This window comes from Lathyrus oleraceus, chromosome 3, assembly GCF_024323335.1.
Source record: "Lathyrus oleraceus cultivar Zhongwan6 chromosome 3, CAAS_Psat_ZW6_1.0, whole genome shotgun sequence".
Taxonomy (NCBI): domain Eukaryota; kingdom Viridiplantae; phylum Streptophyta; class Magnoliopsida; order Fabales; family Fabaceae; genus Lathyrus; species Lathyrus oleraceus.
Window position 1 is genome coordinate 115,589,360 of NC_066581.1, and position 19,771 is coordinate 115,609,130.

A 19,771-nucleotide genomic window follows, 5' to 3' on the forward strand; every position below is an offset into this window, starting at 1 on the left:
CCTCGAGCTCTCGCACCTGTGTCACCATACCTGCCATGGTACAATCCAAATGCAACATGTGAATTCCATAAAGGGGCATTGGGACATGACCTAGACTCTTGCTGTGCGCTAAAATATTTGGTACGAGGACTGATTAACAAGAAGAGCTTAGTTTTTGAAGAAGATCACCCGAAGATCAAGTGCGAATACCATACTGGAACAATGGGGCACTCCATCGAGGAATGCAAGAGTTTTAAGCTCAAGCTGCAAGGTTTGATTGATATAAGGTCACCAACACTCAAGGAGGAAGGCTCAAGAACATATACCTTGGTTTCTGGGCCAGGTAATGAGAAAGGGAAAGGACCCTTGAAACCCCTTAAGGTTTTGTACCACAAGGAAGATGTCAGGGATATGGCTAATGAGCTATCATTGTTTCCTGGTAAGAGCATTGAGATACCGTCTTGGATTTCCAATGTCGCGACCCATATCAATGAAAGAAAGGGAGAAGTGAGTAAAGGATCCAAGAGAGTTGCGTGCAACGATGAGATTGAAGGAAAAGAATTTGAAGATCATCCTGCCAATGTCAAAAAGCTTGTTGATCCCAACTTTCAAGTGGCTGAAAATGAGCAGTTAGCAATGCCCAAAGTGTTGTACCAGCAACCCCCACCTTCTGGTCTTCATTGCCAACAATCCTGGTTTACCCCTCATCCAAATCAACAAGCTCAAGGCCCGAGGTATCACAATCAGCAAAGGCCTCAAGGTAACTTGGAAAGGAAAAATGATCCTCAACATCCGGTCTTCATGACATACAGCCAACTCCTACAACCTCTGATTCAAAACTCGTTGGTGGTTCCCAAGTCTCTTAAACCGGTTCCACAACCTTACCCACCCGGGTATGACCCAGCTAAGAAATGTGGATATCATGCCGGATCAGAAGGGCACTCAACTGAAGACTGTGACGCTTTCAAAGCCAAAGTACAGCAGCTGATTGACAACAGGTACATAGCCTTTCAAGAAGGAAGCTTGGTGGTAAATGTTAACCCATCGACCGGATAAGCGCGAAGATCTCAAAGGGTGTCCCCCTAAGTTAATGGATCAAGATTGAAGAAGTCATTCCCTAAAGCTGGCAATCATTTGGCTGTTTCAGCATTTCTTTTGTAGTTTCTTTGCATGTTGACTGTTATTTGCTTTTAAGCATTGTTGTTTTCTTTGAATTGGTAAGATTAATGAAATGTTTATGCATCTTTTGAATTGATCCATTCGTATTCACTCGTTTTTCATTTATGTTAAAAAACAAAAACAAAATACTCCTCTCATTCACTTTTGTTTATCAAATTGTTGTGTTAACAAAGATTGGAGGGAGGATGATGAAAACAAAACACCTGAAATTGTTGTGGTATGCTTTTGAGTAAAACCTTGTCGATGATGTAAGGCATTGTTTCAAATCCCCAAACACTGAAGTTATAAGGAGTGAATCCCTAGACAACCACTTTGAGCATAGAAGTTGGTGTTTATTTCGGATCTAAAACCCTTAATCTTAACCTGGGGCAGGGTAGTTATGTTCAGATAGTTTGATCATGCAGTCGATCTTTCAAAAAATCGTCCATATGTACACCCTCCAATTAGGTTCAACCACATGTTATCCTTCGCGCACGTGTTGAAGTGTCGAAGAAGCTAAGAAAAGTTAAAATTAGTGTTGGTTGATCCTTATCCACCAATAATGTGGCAGTCAATACCTTTAAAAAAATAAAATAAAAAGCCTGCTAAGTCAAAAACCACAAAATGACTTAGGCAAAAGTTGGGGGCATCCCGATGGACCGAAAGCGTCAAAAAAAAAAAAAAAAAAAAAAAAAAAAAAAAAAAAAAAAAAGCGGTCCAGGCAAAATTAGGGATAAAGAAAATCAATCAAAAGAGGTCATTAAATCCTCGACAAAAAATATGGTGACTGCCATTTCAAGAAAATTCGTCTTGAATCCTCATCACACCTTCGAACCCTCTTGGAAGTCGAATGCGTGTATTGAATTAACTGAACGTAGGAACTGGAGATCATCAAGAAGAAGGGGTGGGTAAAAAATAAATTTTGAGCCTTATATCCTTTTGTTTCAAAAAAACCGTGAACCAGACCACGTTACAACCCTTAAAAGACCTAATTGAGGCAGGGTTTATTTTGAAGGCATACTATAACAAGGCTGTGTTAACCTGACTCCAAACGATTTTTGTTAATCATTTGATGGCACCAACTTGCATACTGTGAATGACTTGATCACCATTGTGTTCTTATCAATGACTCGTTCACTGTATTTCACCCATTTATATCAATAAACTTTGATTTCAAATTTTTGCATAAACATTGCATTAAAATTACCATTTTTTTTGAATGCACAATCTTATTTGCAAGTCAACACTTAGCGTCAAAGAAATTCCAACAATATACAGTTGAAGAACTTGATGGAGTGAAAGAAGTCTAGTCAAGGGCAAATCACTTTGAGCATCAGTTAATTCGAGCTAATCACTCCATGGTTCAGTTAGCCAAGAGTATTTTGCTTTAAGACTTAGGCTGGGGCAAGCCACCTCAGAGCTCAATGAGTCCAGCTATCCAAAGGACAATCAATCAAGAGTCTACCATTCCAGCATTTGGTTAGTCAAGTTCGGACCGCTGCAAGTTACAAACGCTTGGGGCATGCCATCTCGAGGTAGTCTCATGGCAGGTTGTTTCCAAACCCACTCTCAAGGTTAACATTGCCAAAGTCTCAACAAACTGGGGCAAGATGAGCCACAGAGGGGCAGAACCTCTTTCTTCGTGCTTTCAAACTGCTCAAACAAATTCTGCCATACGTCAACAACTATCGAGTTTAAGACGAGTGCCTGAAAATTATGCTAGCACGATTCATTGATCCTCCAAAAGGATCCATTGGCTAAGTTGTGGCTATCAAGCTGGATAGAATTCTCCTTTGACAACATCTATCACAAATATTTGGTTAAGTTCTCGGTGTTGAGGAATCATGAGCTTCCATAAAAAGCCTTTACCAACTCCCAGTCCACTCAGGTGTCAGCATCCTCAAAATCATGATCATTCATATATCATGCATAAAAGGAAATTCAAATCATGCATAGCCGAAATGTACTTCGTGCTCATTTTCCATTGACCCAGGTCTTGTTGTCGATCCTAGATCCTTTGACCTCTAATTCCAGTTTGTATTTGTTGCCCTTAAACCAACATTCGGTCTTCCCGGTCATTTTCAAGTCCAATTGTTGTTGGCAAAATCCGTTAAAGGGTGGTTGTAGTCCATTGCTTACGGTCAGAGTCCAATCCTTTTTATTCCGGGGTCCGTTCATGCTTGAACCTACTCTGAAGATTCTTTGTTCAATCCTATTCAGGTCTTATACGAACCTGTCATTGAACCTTTTTATTCCGGGGTCCGTTCATGCTTGAACCTACTCTGAAGATTCTTTGTTCAATCCTATTCAGGTCTTATACGAACCTGTCATTGAACCTTTTTATTCCGGGGTCCGGTCATGCTTGAACCTACTCTGAAGATTCTTTGTTCAATCCTATTCAGGTCTTATACGAACCTGTCATTGAACCTTTTTATTCCGGGGTCCGGTCATGCTTGAACCTACTCTGAAGATTCTTTGTTCAATCCCATTCAGGTCTTATACGAACCTGTCATTGAACCTTTTTATTCCGGGGTCCGGTCATGCTTGAACCTACTCTGAAGATTCTTTGTTCAATCCTATTCAGGTCTTATACGAACCTGTCATTGAACCTTTTTATTCCGGGGTCCGGTCATGCTTGAACCTACTCTGAAGATTCTTTGTTCAATCCTATTCAGGTCTTATACGAACCTGTCATTGAACCTTTTTATTCCGGGGTCCGGTCATGCTTGAACCTACTCTGAAGATTCTTTGTTCAATCCTATTCAGGTCTTATACGAACCTGTCATTGAACCTTTTTATTCCGGGGTCCGGTCATGCTTGAACCTGCTCTGAAGATTCTTTGTTCAATCCTATTCAGGTCATGTACGAACCTGTCATTGAACCTTTTTATTCCGGGGTCAGGTCATCCTTGAACCTGCTCTGAAGATTCTTTGTTCAATCCTATTCAGGTCATGTACGAACCTGTCATTGAACCTTTTTATTCCGGGGTCAGGTCATCCTTGAACCTGCTCTGAAGATTCTTTGTTCAATCCTATTCAGGTCTTATATGAACCTGTCATTGAACCTTTTTATTCCGGGGTCCGGTCATGCTTGAACCTACTCTGAAGATTCTTTGTTCAATCCTATTCAGGTCCTGTATGAACCTGTCATTGAACCTTTTTATTCCGGGGTCCGGTCATGCTTGAACCTACTCTGAAGATTCTTTGTTCAATCCTATTCAGGTCATGCACGAACCTGTCATTGAACCTTCTATTCCGGTGTCAGGTCATACATGAACCTGTTCTGAAGAGTTTTTCTCCATGATTATTCCCCAGCGTTGTCAAGTCATACATGAACATGTTGTGGAAATTTCCATATTCGGGCTTAGTAAGTCAAATTGTGAACTTACTCTCTTGTACTCTGAATGCTGTTCACCAAATCTCACTTTGAATACTCCCCAGTGTGTGTCTGATTCTCCAGCAGGACTGTTTCCCCAGCAAGTTTGTTCCTTACCATTTGTCTGTCTTCCTGTGGACCATCAGCATTCCCCATAGTTTGGTCTGTCTAGTAGCGTCTCCTGTTGAGGGTCCATCATATCCCTAGCAGGGAAGAAAATTAAAAAAATAAAAAAATAAAAATAAAAAAAATATAAAAAAAAAATAAAGACAAATCATGCATTCATGCATATCATATCATGTCATATCGTATCATATCATATCATATCATATCATATCATATCATATCACATCATGTCATAGGGATTCAGGATCAAAATCCGGGTCTTCTTAGTATTTAATCATCTTCCACTATGATCATATGAAGAGTGTCCTGCTTCATATTCTCTAGTTGAAGATACTTAAATAGGGGCAACTGTCATACCCCGATTTTGGCCCTGAAATTTTTATTTTTCTCTCATCGATCATTCATTTTCTTTTCTCCTCATGATCATTTCATCTGGTCATGAATCTATCCACCAACTCGTTTCATGTAGACTTGTCACCACCTGCTATTCCATAAACCTTTGGGCCTCACCATTTGTCTTGAGATAGATTGATTATTTTCCCTTGGTCAAGCAAGACATGGAATCCTTTATCATGTGATAAAATCAGTTATTACTTTGGTGTAATAACTGGTCAGGCTGCGTTAAAGAACTTACACCCATAAACATGGTTTGATCAAATTGTGTACAAGGAGGTGTAGCGATATGTTTTACACATCTTTGAGTTTTGTTTGCTTTGCTTAAGATTTGAGTAAGAGGCTCTAAGACTGCATTTGGGGGAAATGATCGGTTTAAGGAAAAGGTTACGTTGGTTCCAAAATATTTTCAACTGAAGGAGTAATAGCCGTGCCTTGGAGTAGTTGCGAATTGGCTTGAAAACGGAAAATGTAGTTGAAAGTTTATTGACAGGAACATTGAAAAATCTCTCCAGCGGTGCTGAGGGATTCTGGAACTCAACAATTCAACCTGGAGGAGTGGACATATTACTGAAGTTACTGGCAGGACAGTCTTCAAGAAGAAGCTAGACAGGTTGCTAATAAATCTCCTGGAAATCAGCAAGGAGCAGTTGGTGAAAGTAATGTTCAAATTAATTGTTCTGACTCAGATCAAGGTGGATTAATTGAACTTGAGAAACTGTTAAAGCAGAAGACTTTCACCAGGCCTGAGATTGATCATTTGACAGCCCTTATGCTGTCAAGAACTCTGATGCATGCATTCTCTTCTACACCAGTTTTTGGACCATTTGTTATTCCTCTGTTTCTTGAGAAACTTTCTTCTTCACTACATTCAGCAAAGATTGATCCCTTACAATATCTTAGAGCTTGCTCCGTCAAGTATGGATCCGAGAGAATTGCAAAATATGCTAAGGCGGTTTGGTCTTCATTAAAAGACACCATAAATACTTACTTGGATGAGCCAGATTTGTCTTTTAGTCTAGCACCCATAGATGGTATTGACTTTCCAAAGAATGAAGTTGTAATTGAAGCTCTGTCCCTCCTTCAAGAGCTTATTGTGCAAAATAGCAGTCAGTTAATTAGCTTGATAATTGATGATGAGGATGTCAATTTTATTATCAATAACATTTCCTCTTATGAGAATTACAACACTATTTCTGTACAAGAAAAGAAGAAGTTACATGCTATCGGTCGTATTCTCTATCTTACTGCCAAGACTTCCATTCCTTCCTGCAATGCCGTGTTTCAAAGTCTTCTCTCAAGAATGATGGATAATTTGGGATTTTCTGCTAGTAACACCGATGGCTTGCAAAATGGTGGTAGTTTTGCCTCACAAAGTGTTAACTTCGGATTCCTCTATCTTTGTATAGAACTACTTGCAGGATGCAGGGAATTAGTTACTTTGTCTGAGGAAAAACATGGGACATATTTCACCATACTTCATAGTTTCTCAGCATTTCTATTTAATGCCTTTGGTTCAGTCTTAGCAGTAAGTGATGACAGATGTCCCCCTGATCGTGATATATACATTGGAGTGAAGGGTTTGCTGATTCTGGCAATGTTTCATCTAGATGTTTTCCCAATACCAAAATCAACATTTGAGAATATTTTGAAGAAATTCATGGCAATTATCGTAGAGGATTTTGACAAAACAGTACTATGGAATGCCACATTGAAAAGCATTATTTCATATTGGTTTGTTTGTTCAAAACTTCAGTGAGTCTGAAAAAGCTATGAGCTACAGGAGTTTTGTTGTAGACAAAATTATGGAACTACTATCGCTTGATGATATTGCTCTACCTTTTTCACTCAAAGTAGAAGCATTATCCGATATAGGCATGACTAGCATGCAAAATATGCTTACAATTCTTCAAGGGCTGGAAGGAGCTATATTTGCCAATCTATCTGAGGTCTATGTCCATAAAAGTTTACAGTCTATTGAAACTGCTGTTCAACTTTTGGAGTGCTATTCTTGCAAGCTACTTCCATGGATTCATGAACATGGGGGATGCAGAAAAGTTTGTAGTGCAATTTGCTGTGGAGATTTGGAGCCAAGCAGGAAATTGCATGGATTTTAATTCTCCATTTGAGGATAAAGGCCTTCAAGTTCAAGAAACTCGGTTAGCTCGCCGGTAATTACTAGGAATTCTTCTTATGGACGATCACCGTACTCATGTAGATTGTCTGATTTCTCTACCATCAGATTTCAGTTTGTCCCTAGATGCATCTCATCCAAATTACAAGCACGAAAAGCTTGCCTTCAAAGATCAAGCCAGTTCGTTTTGGAGACTAGTTAAAATGAACTCTCCCGAAGGGCTTTACGCTTTAATTGGCTCAATCGGTTCATTTGTTTGTGGGTCACTTAGCATTTTTTGCTTATGTTCTTAGTGCTGTTCTTAGTATCTATTACAATCCGGAACACAGATACATGATTCGAGAAATAAATAAGTACTGCTACTTGTTGATTGGTCTTTCATCAACTGCATTTATCTTCAACATATTGCAACACTTCTTCTGGGATATTGTTGGCGAAAATCTTACGAAACGTGTGAGGGAGAAAATGCTGGCTGTCGTGCTTAAGAATGAAATTGCCTGGTTTGATCAGGAGTAAAATGAAAGTGCAAGGATTGCTGCAAAGAAAGAGCCATAGAATCACAGCATTAACACAAAAAAATCAAAACCAAGCTTGATCAAAGACCTGCATTTATCACAGTTCATGTCCAAATCACTATAGGCTTCAGATAAATAATGCAGGATTCTCGTAAGGAAATGCAACTTATCTTTCCAAATCTTACACAAACGAGGCCAGAGATACTTTTGAGACGCAGCTGGAACTGGACTGGGCGTGCACTCTTCTGACAGTAATTGCAGAATACGAATTGCCGGGAGAAAACCATGAAGAATAATTCCCAAATTCTGTATTATTTGTTCTGGTGCTATGAACAGAAGTTGAGAATGGGATAGTACTTTTCATCTGCGGAGTACGAGTGGGGACTTCGGTGCTAACTTCATCAAGTCCTGGTCCATTATTTAAATCGAAGTCTCTTGAGACACTTCCACCATTAGATAACCCACTGGACAATGAAGGTTGTTTACTTGGTAAAGGAATATCCATTTTGCCTATAGAGAAAGATCCAGCTTCAGGAGTCTCGTCCAACCTGTTTAGATCAAGATCGAATCCCACAGAGCTGCGGTCATGAGCACCAGACTCTAAGGAACCCCGATAAGCAACGTCCTCAAAACTGATTTCATCCGCCACCTTTAAATCAAAATCTAAGGGAGCGCGGTCTGCTAGCAACGTGGTTTGCCACTTTATTGAGGCCAAGCCTCCATCCTAGAAACATCCCTGTAACCAAAATTAGTTGGTTAGAAATCAAGTTTCCCGCATCAATGTCAAAACACCATAATAGAAGAGAAACATATGGGAACGGAGAAAGTGTCTCACATTGTGTTGATGAGCTTCAAGGACACGAACGGATTAAAAGTGCTCTTGCTCATATTGGTAGTCATGTGTTTTTAAAGATGCTTCTGGTGGACAACTTCATTCAAGCAGACTCGCACCTCAAAAGGCTTTCACAACAGACTCCCTGCAAACATCACAATAAGTCAGCATAATAACCTTGCAATCAACCTGCAATATTGATCCAACCTTCAACAACTGATAACCGGTTTTTCGATTGAGTGTCTAACAGAATTCAATTTCAATTCAACCAATTCCTAACCAACAACCTATATATTTCATCATAACTGATTCATTCACTTGGGACTCACATCCAGAAAATAAAACTCACCCACAACCCTGTGCAAATTCATGAACCCTCCAAACCCGAATTCACTGCAGTAAAAAAAAACATGTTAGACAAGGCAGTAAAAATTCAAAAATCCCAAATTTGGAATCAAGACAAATTCAAGAAGAAAGTGCACGGATCATATTACCTTTTCCAGACTAAGCACCGAAATGAGGCAAACCAACTGAGCACCCTAAAAGATTTCGCAGGGGTACCCCTTTTGATCTGGGTAACCAGCTCAAAACCCTAAATCGGGTGAGTATAAAAGGAGGAAGAAACCCTAATCAAGAAAAAAAATGGAGAAGAGGATATCAGCCGAAAAACCCTAGGATTAAAAAAAACAGCAAGGAGGCGGAAACGAAAGGACTTTGACGAAAAGAAGAGGAGAAACGGCGAAACCCCATAGGGAATCCGCGAACGACTCAAAGGGTAAACCAAAGCAATAGTGAGGAAAAGCATTACCTCCGTTTTCGTCGATCAATCCAAGCTGCAACGGGTTAGTGCCATCTTTGATCTATTTCGCCTTTGACATAGCTTCAAGATTATTTTTCTCGCGTGTTCGCATTACTGTCATGTTGCTAATTTTCTATTGTTGTTCGAAAATGAATCTAATTGTTGAGCAAGAGAAGTGAGTGTTTTAAGCAGAGAGAGATTGAGTCGGAAGCGAAGTTGAATGGTTTTGTTTTCATTGTCTGCTGGTTTATTTGAACCCTATCTTATCAAGGCTTTAAAGCCATTAATGGTGATGCCTTTCCCACTGCCCAAAGCTGGTTGTTTCATTTGACTCTCCTTTACTTTTCCAAGTTTCCACGTGACTGTTGGTTTGAAAATGTCATTCCCCACGTGTCCCCCTTACAGCAGGCGGTTGCTCTCTTCCTTTTCGTCTTCCCGTGGTATTCCCACGTTGGGCAAGGAAATGAATTGGGTTTCCTTCGACCCGGACCCAGTCAGTCTAAGGGACTGTTGGGCACTTGGCTTTGTCTTAGCCCAAGTTCCTATGGCCCATTTCACTTTTTTTTAGTTAGTTTTTGTTATTTTATTTATTCTGGGCCATATATTTGTTTCGCTATTAATATAACAGCTGACTATTCGTGGCCTCGTGGGGATGGAGATAGCTAATTGCCTATTTGGTTCTGGGTTCAATACCTGGGCATGTTGTTCTTTGTATTTTTAGCATTTTTTGTGACTCTCTCATATTTCTCTTAATCCTCACATTTAATTACTACTTAATTAATATGTTTCTTTTGTTTATTCATTTTTATTTTTAATATAACTTAATTGATTTTTTCTTTCTTTGGGATTTATGTAAAATATAATTTTTTAGGTGAGGTGTGTTTAAATCATGATAAGTCATCTTAATGGCTTTGATAAAAAGAAAAACCATTCAAAAAATAATAATGATAAATATCACATAATAACATAAATTTGGTATCCTTTAATTGCATCCTTTTTACAATGAGCTCTTAAGCAACATCAACTTTACTTCCAATAGTTTCAAACTTCGGTACTTTAATTGTTTTAATTTAATAATCAAATCATTTTCTAAATAAAAAGCGAAGAAAAAGGTTACCTGGATGGAATGTCCAGTCGTAATCCCGAATATTAGGCTCAAGCTGTAAGAGCTTGCAAGCCATAAATATTCGTCTTCTCTCTAATATCCAAATCATTTTCTAAATAAAATGCGAAGAAAAAGGTTACCTGGATGGAAGGTCCAGTCGTAATCCCGAATATTAGGCTCAAGCTGTAAGAGCTTGCAAGCCATAAATATTCGTCTTCTCTCTAATATCCAAATCATTTTCTAAATAAAATGCGAAGAAAAAGGTTACCTGGATGGAAGGTCCAGTCGTAATCCCGAATATTAGGCTCAAGCTGTAAGAGCTTGTAAGCCGTTAATATTCGTCTTCTCTTTAATGTTCAAATCATTTTCTAAATAAAAAGCGAAGAAAAAGGTTACCTGGATGGAATGTCCAGTCGTAATCCCGAATATTAGGCTCAAGCTGTAAGAGCTTGCAAGTCATAAATATTTGTCTTCTCTCTAAAACACCTGCAAATATCTTAAACCATCTTCTCAATAAAGTTGGAAGAAAAAGATTACCTGGAGGGAATATCCAGTTGTAATCCCGAATATTAGGCTCAAGCTGTAAGAGCTTGTAAGCCATAAATATTCGTCTTCCCTCCAAAATATTCATAAATATTCGAATCATTTTCTTAGCAATATGGGAAAGAAACCGACTGCCTGGGTGGAATGTCCAGACGTAGTCCCGAGTATTAGACCCAAGCTGTAAGAGCTTGTAGGTCACAAGTACTCGTCTTTCAAACTTCAAAATACCTAATTCATACCTTAATACTTTTTCAATAAAGATGGAAATGGAACATGGTGTATACCATGCACTCCTGAGGCTAGGATTCGAGATGTATATCTCGCTCATCCAAGTTCTCGCCATCACTCAAAATACATCAAACCAATCAAATTCCTTTTCTCGCCGTTGTGCGACTAATCAAAAACCTTTTTCATAAACGAAAGGTATATTGTCTTAAGTGATACAAAACAATGTTTCGGCCACGATTGTTGAGTAGAGATAAACGACGCTTTTCCGAATGTAGATCTATAAATCCGTTCGATGTGTGGTATGCGTCCACTCCTCATCTGTTTTGGGTAAAACAATGTTTTCGTCGATTAATACAGTATAGCCTTCGCTAAAATCGACCAACAAACAAACATTTTTCTACCCAGAACTACGTAAGCCTTGATTTCTCTTTTGAGATACGTAGGAGCAGGATTCGTAAATCTTGTCAGGCCCACTAATAAAAAACTTAGGTTTAGTCCTTCGTCAAAAATCCAAAAACATTTCTCCTGTCTTCTATTCTTTCATTCCCACCTAATAACTGAAAAGCCTAACAATTCAACTAACATTAATGCGCACAACTGACCTAATGGTTCCCATTGAGTACAACGGACGTGAGGGGTGCTAATACCTTCCCCTTGCGTAATCGACTCCCGAACCCTGATATTGGTTGCGATGACCATATCTTATCCTTTCTTTTGTCGTGGGTTTTATCGATATTTCCCCTTTCCTTTTTAGGAATAAATAAAGTTCGGTGGCGACTCTGTTCAGTCTATCATTGCGAGCGTGCGATCGCGCTTCGCTTTGAAGTCGTATCCCCATTTTTTCGAGGTGCGACACCTGTCCTGTAACTTGGGCAGGCACCTGTCTGAAGCCCTCCTTAAGAGGCAATGCTTGTGAATGTTTACTTTTGTGCCAAGCAGGAAAAGACCTCTATGAGGCAATTGGCAGATAAAAGAGATGTGCAATCCATCTCCTGCTATTCAGTGTGTCATCCACTTTGCTCACACCTTGTGTTGATGCATTGTGGATATTAACCCAAGATCTTTGTTGTGTCAGTCATGTGTGGAGAAGAGTTCCTACTTTCTGAACTCCCACACTTTCATTTGTCTGAAGCTCTCCCAGGCCAGGGATAAGAGCTGTGAGGTCTTACCCTCACTTCCCATTTCGCCTGCTTCACCCTAACTCTCAATGTTAGGGTTAAGAGCTAACTACACCCGATTCCAGTTGGCTTGTGTTTCACAGCCTAGCCTCGTGTGAGCCCACTTTGTTTGTATATAGTGTGTGCTAATTGTGTGTATGTTGGCTTTGCCTGTGCTGTTTAAGATAGCTTGCTCCCTGTGCAAGTTAGATAGAAACCTTAACCTAGGGATCGTACGCATGACAACTTCTAGGCTCGAGTCGTAGTCTCCCTAGTAGTTTGTGTCTCCCTTTGTATCTGGTTAGGCTAGTCCTTTTTCCCTGCGTAGGGGAACTACGTCGCCCTGATCCTCATACCAGATGAGGTACGTAGGCAGGAGATGAGTTGATCTCTCCGGGCGCCCTTTTTTCTTTTTCAACCCTTTGTGTGTGTTGGAGTCTGATGTAAGTCCAGCGATTGGCATTCGGTTTCCATGTTTGCCTGTTTGTGTGGAGTCTGACGTAAGTCCAGCGATTGTCAGTCGGTTTCTTGTGTGGTTTTGTTTGGCGTGCATTAGCCGAGCTACGAGTGCTCTGATTCTTCTTCAGTCAAAGAAGATACGTATGCATAGGATGCGACATCCTAGCGAGCACGTTTCCCCTGTCCCGAACTACGTCGACTCTGATGTCTGTGCCTGACAGACTACGTAGGCCCAGGATGCGATATCCTGCCGAGTTAGTTTCTTTTGTCTTTCTGTGTCTCCTTCCAGCTTTGTGTGATGTTTGAGCAGTTTCTAGCAACCTTATCCTTTCTTTTGTGCGTGGATCTCATCGAGTACGACGGATGCGTAGGGGTGCTAATACCTTCCCTTCGCATAACCGACTCCCGATCCCATCTCTCTCTGGTCGCGAGACCATGTCTTTTCCAAGTTTACTTCGAGCGTTTCCTTTCCCTCTTTTGGGATAAATAACGCACGGTGGCGGCTCTGTTGTTTCGTTTTCCCGCCGGTTTTTCGCGTAATGCGACAGCTGGCGACTCTGCTGGGGATAAGACAAGTCAACCTCTTGCTGGTCTATCTTCCCTAAGCGAGTCAGTCCTAGCACTCTCTAGGATAGGGTTTAGGTTGCTTGTGTTGCTCTATTTATTGCATTTATGATTATTATGTTGTATATATGTGCATAAATGTTTGCATGCATCATACTATCATTGTGATGTCTTCTGTGCAGGTGGTTCCTCTGATTTGGGGCAGGTGTTCTGAGTGGGGCTAAAACCCAGCCCCGAGTATACACCTAGGATTAGTGTGGTCTCATGTTGCCTCACATGTTAGGTCAACATGTTTTTGGCGACGTGACATACCACAAGCCGGACGAGGTTTATTTGAGAGTGCTCTTCCTTTGTGGAGTATCCACTTTGGTTGATTCACCTCATCTGAGCTGTTGACTTCGGTGATCGTTCTTTCCCGGATTTTTGGTTTAGACGATCTTAAGAGAGCTACAACGGCACACCCGAAAGGGCAAACCCGTTGAGTATCTTTGCCCGATTGTCGAGACCATTGTCCGCCTTAGGATGACCTTGTTAGAATTCACCTGTGAGGGGAGGGTTTGATTCTTGCAAGTACAGGTTTCTGCCAGTGATGCTGTGTTGGTGACCTTAAGCCGGATTTGTGGATCTTTATTTCTGAACGCCGGAGGTTTGACCCTGGTATTGATCAGAGGGTTCCGTTTATTTCGGATCCCTGGGCTGAATTTGAGGGTACTTGCTCAGGTGGTGATTCGGTTCCGAAGTATGGGTTCAGATGATTTTGGGTATCAGATGACTTTGCGGTTCTGAATTCAGGCCGAAGCTTTGATCCCGTGCCGCGTGATCCTCAGCCGACCAGTCATGGCTCCATCATTTGCATCATAGCATGTTTATTTTCGAAAAATAAAAAAATAATGCATAGAAAAAAGAAAAGTTAACCTGCATACACATCACACGCATCATACACATATCATTCTTGCATTACAGGTGTTCTTGATCGAGACTTCTCACTCTGGTTCCTGTGTCAGGCAGGATAGCTGATCAACGACCGCACCGCTACTCAACCAGACTAAATCATCAGAGGAACATGGACCAGGTTCAAGCAGAATTGGCTGAGATGAGGGCAAACATGGCCCAGTTTATGACAATGATGCAAGGGGTTGTTCAGGGGCAAGAGGAGTTGCGTGCCTTAGCCCAGAAACAGGAAACCGTGATTCCGCCGTCCAATCGTGCTTCACCAGTGGGTGTCCCGGTTCATGAGAATGTTGCTGCTGCTGCTCCCACCAATGACTACGCTGTAGGGGATGAATTGAGGGGTATCAGAATCAACGGACATCCTCTTGCTGCAGAGACTGTTAATGCCAGAGCTACCCGGGCTCCGATTCGTCATCCTGCTCCGTTGGTTGACAGACAGGAGGATATGTTCACACTCCTCAGTGAAGATGATGATGTAGTGAGGGTTGAAGAGAGGGATCGGAAAGTTGATGCCCTTGTTGAGAAAATCCGAGCTATGGAATGTCAGAACTCCCTGGGTTTTGATGTTACAAATATGGGTTTGGTGGAAGGTTTGAGAATCCCCGACAAATTCAAAGCACCCTCATTTGACAAATACAACGGTACTTCCTGTCCTCGTACCCACGTGCAGGCCTATTACAGAAAGATCTCTGCTTACACGGATGACGAGAAAATGTGGATGTACTTCTTCCAGGATAGCTTGTCTGGGGCCTCCTTGGATTGGTACATGGAGCTTAAGAGAGATTCTATCCGATGCTGGAAAGACCTGGGAGAGGCCTTCTTGAGGCAGTATAAACATAACATGGACATGGCGCCGAGCCGGACTCAGTTGCAGAGTCTTTGTCAAAAATCTGGAGAGAGCTTCAAGGAGTACGCCCAGAGGTGGCGTGAGTTGGCTGCGAGAGTACAACCCCGTATGCTGGAGAGGGAGTTGACTGACATGTTCATCGGTACCTTACAAGGTGTATTCATGGACCGGATGGGAAGTTGCCCATTCGGTAGTTTCTCTGACGTTGTAATCTGTGGGGAAAGGACGGAAAGTTTGATTAAGGCCGGGAAAATTCAGGATGCAGGGTCTTCGTCTTCGAAAAAACCATTTGCTGGGGCACCTCGCAGGAGAGAGGGTGAAACCAATGCGGTGCAACACCGAAGAAATGAAAAGAGAAATCAGTATCGCCAGGTTGCTGCTGTGACCATTCCAGCACCTCAACCTCGTCAACAACAGCAACAACAGAGGGTTCCACAACAACCGCCACAACAACAACAACAGCAACGTCCGTATCAGCCGAGACAGAGGATGCCTGATCGACGTTTTGATCCTTTACCGATGACCTATGCTGAGTTGCTACCTGAGTTGCTCAGACTAGGGTTCGTGCCGTTGCGTACAATGGCTCCGTTGACAAAAATACCACCTGGGTATGATGCCAACGTGCGATGTGATTTCCATTCTGGTGCACCGGGACACCACATTGAGAACTGCAGGGCTTTTCATCATAAAGTCCAGGACCTAATTGACGCTAAAACTATCAATTTTGCTCCTGTGCCGAATGTTGTAAAAAACCCTATGCCTCCGCATGGTGCACACAGAGTGAACAATGTGGAAGGGGGAGAAGCTGAAGACTTGGTGGTCAATGTTGAGGATGTTCAGACTTCATTGCTGGTGGTGAAGGACCGTTTGTTGGAGGGGGGCGTATTCCCGGGCTGTTGTGAGGGCTGTGTAGACTGTGTTGAATCTGAGAATGGTTGTAATCAGTTGAGGGTTGGTATTCAGAATTTGATTGACAAGGGTTATTTGCAGTTCAGTCGGGCTGTTAGAGATCGTGGGATGGTGTCAACCGTCACTATCTATTTCAAACCGTCCGAGGGGCATGGTCAGAGGACTGGTAATGCGCCTGCAGCTAGTAGTACTCCTGTTACCATTTCCGCTCCTGTAACCGTCAGTACTCCAACTACTATTGTTGCTTCAGGCAGAAGGGTTGTTGATAGTAAGGCTGTGCCATGGAGATATGACAACGTTTACCGCAGTAATCGAAGGCCTGAGAGTCAGGTCAGACCGGTGAATCAGTCTCTTGTGACTATCGGTGTGCCAACTAGAACTCCTGTGATTGCGAGTCCAGTTGTGGACAATGTTGGAGGACCGGGAGGGTTTACCAGAATTGGACGTCTGTTTTCCCCGCAACCGTTGAGAGACAACAATGCCGAGGCTCTTGCCAAGGCCAAAGGTAAACAGGTTGTGGTTGATGAAGAACTAGCTCAGAAGGAGGCGCTTGAGGGTTCGTTCGAGAAAGACGTGGAGGAGTTTATGAAGATAATAAAGAAGAGTGACTACAAGATTGTAGATCAGTTGAATCAGACTCCGTCCAAAATTTCTATCCTCTCATTGCTTCTGTGCTCTGAGGCGCACCGTAATGCCCTGTTGAAGATGCTGAATCTGGCTTACGTGCCTCAAGAGATTTCTGTCAACCAACTGGAGGGTGTGATTGCCGATGTGAGTACCAGACACGGTTTGGGGTTCACCGATTTGGACTTAATGCCTGAGGGTCGCAAACATAACAAGGCCTTGCACATCACTATGGAGTGCCATGTACCACCAAGCCCTCTGAATGTCATGAATTCGCCTTGGCCGTTCGCCATGTGGGGCATTGATGTGATTGGGAAGATTGAGCCTACTGCTTCGAATGGACATCGCTTCATCCTGGTTACGATTGATTACTTCACCAAGTGGGTGGAAGCAGCTTCCTATGTTAATGTTACCAAACAAGTGGTTGCCCGATTTATTAAGAAGGAAATCATCTGTCGTTATGGAGTTCCTGAGAGAATCATTACTGACAATGGTTCGAATCTCAATAACAAGATGATGAAGGAGCTTTGTAAAGATTTTAAGATCGAACATCACAATTCTTCTCCTTACAGACCGAAGATAAATGGTGCTGTAGAGGCGGCAAATAAGAATATCAAGAAGATTGTGCAGAAGATGGTCGTAACGTACAAGGATTGGCATGAGATGCTGCCTTTCGCTTTGCATGGGTACCGTACCTCAGTACGTACGTCGACCGGGGCAACCCCGTACTCCCTTGTGTATGGTATGGAAGCTGTTCTACCAGTTGAAGTGGAGATTCCTTCTCTAAGGGTCTTGCTTGATGTCAAGCTTGACGAAGCTGAGTGGATTCGAACAAGGTTTAATGAGTTAAGCCTTATCAAAGAGAGACGGCTAGCAGCTGTGTGCCATGGGAAATTGTATCAGAGAAGAATGAAGAGAGCCTTTGATCAGAAAGTGCGTCCTCGAAGCTATCAAACTGGTGATCTAGTTTTGAAGAGGATCCTTCCTCCCGGTACAGATAACAGGGGCAAGTGGACTCCTAATTATGAAGGTCCATATGTTGTGAAGAAGGTTTTCTCCGGTGGAGCCTTGATACTTACAACTATGGATGGTGAAGATTTTCCGTCCCCTGTTAACTCAGATGTAGTCAAAAAATACTTCGCATAAATTGACCCGCTGGACAAAAAGAATAAAAGAGTCCAGGCAAAAAAGGGCATCCCGGCGAACCAAGAAAAAAAAGAAGAAAAGGTTCGGGCAAAAGTTAGGGATAAAAATGAAAAGAATTTGTACACCCGGTAAGTCGAAAACCCGCAAGGGCGGCTTAGGAAAAAATGGGTATCCCGGTGGATTGAAAACCCGAAAGGGTGATCCAGGAAAAAGAGGGATTAAAGCGAAGGCTACAGTCTGAGTTGTCTGTACTTCACCGCGCTTCATCGTCTGCCATCCCGAAGGATAGGATCGGTCCAATCATTCTTCTCAGAAAGCAAGGAAGTTGGGAGGAAAACTGATGATCTGTGAGTTATAACAGAATTGGGAAATAGTGGATGCCGTATTCACCTTGCCATTAGGATAGTTTATTTTTCCTTTTGTGCGCAATTACCTCTTTCTAGGAATTGCTTCCCGATGTATTCGCCTTTTCAGGCCCATTTTCAATCAATAAAAAGTCGTTATTCAGATAAATTGCTCTCTTGTTTTTATTTTACTGTTTTGTTTGCAAGAAACGTCCGAATTTTTGATAAACATTGCATATAAAAACATGAAGGCTAGACAATAATGTGCAGAGAGATAAAACATTTGAAAATCATTTTGAATGTTGAGGACACTTGAGCGCATCTTGTCCATGCAATTCCCTGGCGCATGTTTGTCGTGCTGTTTTGCAGGTTGTTACCTTTTGATCCCTGGCTGAAGCAGATAAGCCACGGTTGATTCCTCAGCAGTGTAAGATAATGGGGATGTTCCCCAACAGATGAAGCAAGTTCGAGACTTGTCTCTCCAGCATATTCAAGATCAGGATTTCCCCAGCCGGATTGAGGATGATTCTCCAGCAGGCTTGGAAGTGGCTGTTTCCCCAAGCAAGTCTGAAAGCTATCAGAATTATTCTTATCCCCTGCAGAAACGTCTGTGGATAGTGCCTTCTATCCCCAGCAGAGCTAGAGATTGTTAAGTCCCCAACAGACCTGGAAGTGGGTTGTACCCTCAGCTAGTCGGAAAGTTGGCAGTTCCCCACTGAGTCTGAAGATCGTTAATCCCCACCGGGTTGGAAGGATGTTGTATCCCCAACAAAGGTGTCAGTGGAGTGGTTTTATTCCTCAGCAGTCTGGTTTGACGTACTGCTATCCCCAGCGTGGTCGTGAATGTTTTTTCCCGGCAGGGTTGTGGATGTTTATCCCCCAGTGTGGTCTGGTATATTATTTCCCCAACAGAGTTATGCATTTCCCCATCAGGGTTGTGAAGGGGTTCCCCCAGTGGATTTCCCTAGAAGAGGGTTCGTGTTGATGGTTTTCCCTAGTAGGTTCCCCAAGTGGATCATGTTCGTTGAGAATTATCTCCAGCAGAGTCCATTCTACCTGTGGATGGGTCGTCCCCAGTAAAGTCACATTGGTTGCGTCCCTAGCAGAGTCCCCGAGTGGATTGGGTCCAGTGAAGGTTGTCCCCGGTGGGATCTGTTCTCTCTCCAGCAGTGATGCTTTCCCCAGCATGAGTGAGAAGTTGGTACTTTTCCCCCGCATAGCATATTCCTCAAGCAGAGTCTCCCCACAGAGTTGGAGTATCTAATCTGTTTTCTCCCCAGCAGGAGTTCATCATTTTGCATTTTGCATGTAGTGATCATTGCATCCTTAAATCGCGTAGCATTTCCATTCAATATGGAGCATTACGCCATAGAAAAATTCAAACATATGCATTCATGTGTTGAAACTTAATCAGACCATATCCTCGGCAGAGACGGATCATTGTTCAACATCTGTACAACATGTTTGCTACAGTTGCTCGTGACAACATTCAGGATTGATATTTCCCAGAGAGGTTTATTTCCCCACCCGTCCGTGAAAGGAAAGCTTGATTCTCCCCAGTGAGATCCCCAACAACTGTTTAG

The 19,771-nt window shown here is 42.2% G+C and overlaps 1 pseudogene; it reads left to right on the plus strand.

Annotated features, from left to right (window-relative positions):
* The first annotated feature begins 615 nt into the window (after window positions 1–615).
* LOC127129969 (MMS19 nucleotide excision repair protein homolog) lies at window positions 616–7,681 on the plus strand (annotated as a pseudogene).
* Window positions 7,682–19,771: the final 12,090 nt, after the last annotated feature.